Source organism: Dipodomys spectabilis, unplaced genomic scaffold (assembly GCF_019054845.1).
Source record: "Dipodomys spectabilis isolate Male_0828 unplaced genomic scaffold, ASM1905484v1 ptg000516l, whole genome shotgun sequence".
In the NCBI taxonomy this organism is placed as follows: Eukaryota; Metazoa; Chordata; class Mammalia; order Rodentia; family Heteromyidae; genus Dipodomys; species Dipodomys spectabilis.
In genome coordinates, this window is record NW_024871193.1 from 2108915 (window position 1) to 2113976 (window position 5062).

Genomic DNA, 5062 nt, shown 5'->3' on the forward strand with positions numbered 1-5062 from the left:
GAAATATGATAGATCTATTCAACACTTGGAAGACACCATCAGGAGGCCTAATTTGAGGATAATGGGTGTAGAGGAACACCTAGAGACAGAAGTTAATGGTCTAGGAAATTTGTTTCACAGGATCCTAGTAGAAAACTTCTCAAACATGCAAAAAATAGGCCTATTCAGATACAAGAAGCTTTTAGAACACCAAATAGACCAGACCAGAATAGGACATCCCACCATCACATTAAAATCTGCACAGGATCAATTCAAACCAAGGAAAATATCCTTAAAGCTGTCAAAGAGGACAGACCAATGACCTATAAAGGGAAACCAATTATAATTAATATTGAAAAAAAAAAGCCATTCCCTCATAACTCAGGAACAAGAGAAAGATGTCAACTCTCTCCACTTCTGTTCAATCTAGTATTACAATGCCTAGCTACAGCAATAAGAAAAGATGCAAACATAAAGTAGATCCAATTAGGGAAAGAAGAAATAAAATTCTCCCTCTTTGCAGATGACATTATCATATATTTAAAGAATCCCACAGACTCCACTCCCAAATTACTCAAGCTGATCCAAAACTTTGGCAAAGTAGCAGGGTATAAAATTAACCCAACCAAATCAGTCCCTTTTCTGTATGCCAACAATGAGAAAAGTGTGGCTGAAATTAGGAAAGCAATTCCATTTGTAATAGTCCCACAAAAAATAAAATACCTAGGAATAAACTTAACCAAAGAAGTGAAGGACCTCTATGATGAAAACTTTAGAAACTTGAAAAAGGAAATCAAAAGAGAATTTAGAAAATGGCAAAACCTCCCATGCTCCTGGATTGGAAAGATTAACATCATGAAAATGGCAATACTTCCGAAGGCTATCTACAAATTCAATGTGATACCTATCAAAATTCCAACCTTACTCTTCAAGGAAATAGAAGAGGCAATCCAAAAATTCATATGGAACAATAAAAAGACTCTGAATAGCAAAAACTCTCCTCAACAGAAAGAACACTGCTGGAGGAATATCAATACCAAATTTCAAACTCTATTATAAAGCTATAGTAATCAAAATAGCATGGTATTGAGATAAGAACAGACCTCAGGACAAATGGAATAGAATTGAAAACCAAGAAATGAGCCTACAGATCTATGGCCATGTGTATTTTCAAAGGTACTTCAGGGTCATGATAGCTTTATGATACACTGTTGTGATGAGGTCACCAAGGGTTTTTGATGTCACAATGATTTTGTAATATCTCAAACACAGGTCCACTATCAATTGCTAGTATTTCACAATATGCATACAAGTTCACAGAAGGATCTTGAAGTCCTAATGGACATGAATTTTTTAAAAAGTTATGAGGTCATATTAGGTTTGTGAATACACAATGGGACATATATCATCATGGCAAAGTCAACTCACTACATCATGTCAAAATATTGTGTTGTTGTCACAATTGGTTATGAGGTCACAAAAGATTGGTGATGTTACAATGTGTTGGGCATGTCACAATGACATGGTAGTTGCCAATTGTCTTCAACTTACAATAAGTATAGGAGTTCACAAAGGGTCTGTGGTTTCTCCAAAAGTATATGTTGTCATAAATATATTGAAATCCTAAAAGGTTTGTGATGTTAAAATTTGACACAATGGTTATGAAATCTGGCAGTGTGATATCACCATAGTCATGATGTCACTGGGAATTTGTGATATCAAGTGTCATATGTGAAATCTAATGAGGTCGACAACAGATTATGAGGACAAAAAAGCCAAAGGTATTAGAATTGCAGCATGTCACAAAAGTTATGATGACAGGATGGGTTTGTGATGTCACAGTGTGTTAGAGATATCACAATGGAAAAGTGATGTACAAAGGGATTTTGATGTCACAATGGTTAGGAGTTCTTGATTTGCTCATGATATCAACCAACAGGCCACATTTTAAATAGAATGAAATCACAGAAAAGGCATTCATAATATGTCTATGATGTCACATGAAAATGTGAAGTTATAAATCTACCATATTTTAGTTTTGTGATTTTACAATGAGCAGATGGTGTCAAAATGACAATGTGATGTCACAATTGTGATAAGCTCACAAACTGTTTTTGATGTTAAAATGTCATGTGTGATTCTCAATTGTCAATATTTCACAGTGGAGATTTGAGTACACAAATGGAATGCGATGTCACAAAGCTACGTATTTTTTCAAAATGTATAAGAGATCATAATAGATTTGGGATGTAACAATGTGATCCTGGTGTTAAAAATATCAATGTGATGTCACAATGGGTTAGTTATGTCATGAGTTTGGAATATCACAATTATTTGTCCAATTTCAATTGCTCCTAGTTCACCATGAGGACACTGTAATAACCATCAGTGCCCGTATAATCCACGGGAACAGATTGTCATCATGGCCTCTTGGTCTGGACCACCAAAGAGAGGGGTGTATGCCGCTGAAAGGGGCAGGATATGCTGTTGAAGGAGATAGGATGTCAAGCCCCACATGGTGAGCTGCCAAGAAGTGATTGGGTATGGACATTTGGGAAGTGATGATTGAAAACTGTTATGTAGGAAACATATTGCAGTGGGGGAAGGGTACAGCCTATATATAGGCTGCATGTTCAGAGCAACAGAAGGGGACAGAAAAAGGGGAAAGGCCTGGAAGGAAAGAAGTGATGCAAGAGGGTAAAGACCTGGGAGGAGAGGAAATTGAGGGAGAGCAGGAGCTGAAGGATGGCACCTGGCCACCTGGATAGGACAGGGCAGGCCTGTCAAGAGTAGAACAGGTTGAAGAGAAGAAGGGAATAGTGGAAGGAAAAAAATAAGACCTGAAATGAAGGACAGGTCTGTAGTGAAGGAGGATGAAGAGATAAGAAAAAGCCTTGTCCTTTGAAATGTGGAGCTTTGGAGATCATTATTTTTGGGGTTGGTTGTTTGAAGACCAGTTAACAAATGCCTGGGCTGCTCTGTGGAGTTCTGAGGGTTCATGGTTGAGGCTGCATTGAGCTCTGGGCATCCAGCCCAGGTCAAGGTAGTAGCTTGTTACAAAATTTATGAGGACAAGACAGATTTGTGATGTTACATTGCATTAATGATATCACAATGTCAATATGAAGACACAAAGTGATTGTAATGTCATAACGGTGATGTGGTCACAATGGGTTTCTGAAATCAAACTATATGCCACATTTGAGATAGAATGAAATCACAGAATAGGCAATCACATTGTCTCTAGGACCTCACAATGAATATGTGATGTCATAATGCTATGATGTCATTGTCATTTTGGGATATCACAATGGGCTGATGGTATCCTAACAACAATGTGATCTCACTGTGGAGATGATGTCACAAAGCGTTTGTAACGGTACAATGGCATGACTGATGTCAGTTGTCCTTTTTCAAAGATCCTAAGAGGTCACAACAGATTTGGGATATCACAAGGTGATCATGATATCACTGTGGAAATGTGATTTCACAATGGGTTTGTGATGTCACAGTGGTGATAAAGTCACACTTGGATAGTGATGTCACAATGAATTTGTAATATCACCATTACATATCAAATTTCACTCTACTAGATCACAATGAAGAGTACGAGTTTACATAAAGAGCTAGAAGTCAGAAAGGCTATGGGTTTTGTAAAATATTATGCGGACATAATACATTGGTGAAAATGCAATGGGACAGAGATATCCCATTGGCAATGTGATGTTACCATTACATGAGATAGTATTGTTTTGAAGTCACAAATAATTGGTAATGCCATACAGCTGATGAGGCTACATAGATTTGTGATTTCACAATGGGATGTTGATGTCACAATCTCATGCCAGGTCTCTAATTAACAATAAATATATAAGTTCACAAGGGATAATGTATCCAAAGGCATATGTTGGCACAAGTGGAATGAGCATTAATAGTTTTGTGATGTCACAATGTGACTCAGTGGTCATGACATCTGGCAGTGTGTGTCACAGTGGTCATGATGTCACAGTGGATTTCTGATATCATAGGTCATACCTGAAGTATTATGAGTTAAACAATTTATGAGCTTAAAGAAGCCAGAGATCACACTGGCAGCATGTCAAAACATATATGAGGATAGGAGAGACAGTGGGTTAGTGATATCATAATGGCAATATAGTGTCATCAAGGTATTGTGATGCCATAATGGTTATGTGTTCACAATCTATTTCTGATATCAACACACCTGCGACATTTGAAATAGAATGAAATCACAGAATAGACATTCCATTGTATCTGTGACATCACAATGACCATTTTATGTCATAATTCTATGATGTCATTGTTGTTTTATGATGTCACGATGGGCTGATGTTGTCATAAAGACAATGTGATGTTACACTGGTGATGATGTCACAAAGGTTTTGAGATGTGAAAATGGCATGTCTGATCTCAATTGTCATTAGCTCAAAATGAGGATTTGGGTACACAAAGGTCCTGTGATGACACAAAGGCCATGCTTTCTTTCAAAGCTTCTGAGGTCATAATAGGATTGGGATGTCACAATGTGAGCATGGTGACAAAATGGCAATGTGATATCACAATGAGTTTGTGATTTCACCACGGTGATGAGGTCACAATGGGTTAGTGATGTCTCATCAAGTAATATAACAATGACATATACAATTTCAATTTCTTCTAATTCACTATGAGGATACTGTAATAACCAGTGAGGCCTGAATTATCTGTGGCAGTCAATAATCATTGTAAATGCTTGGCCTTGCCCACCGGAGAGTGTGGGGAATACCGCCAAAGGTGGAGGTGTCAAGCCTCACATGGTGAGCTGTCAAGAAGTAATTGAACATTGGGCAGTTTGGGAAGTGACGGTTGAAAACTCTTAGCAGGAGACACATTGGAGTGAGGAGGGATACAACCTATATATAAGTTGCATTTTCGGAGCATTGGAAGGGGATATAAAAATGACAGCTACCCAGATGGAAGAAAGTGGTGAGACAGCAGGAAGGGAAAAACTTGAGAAGAGAGGAAGTTGAGGGAAAACAGAAAGTTGGCAAGTGGTCACTGGGGCAGAGTAGGGCAGGCCTGT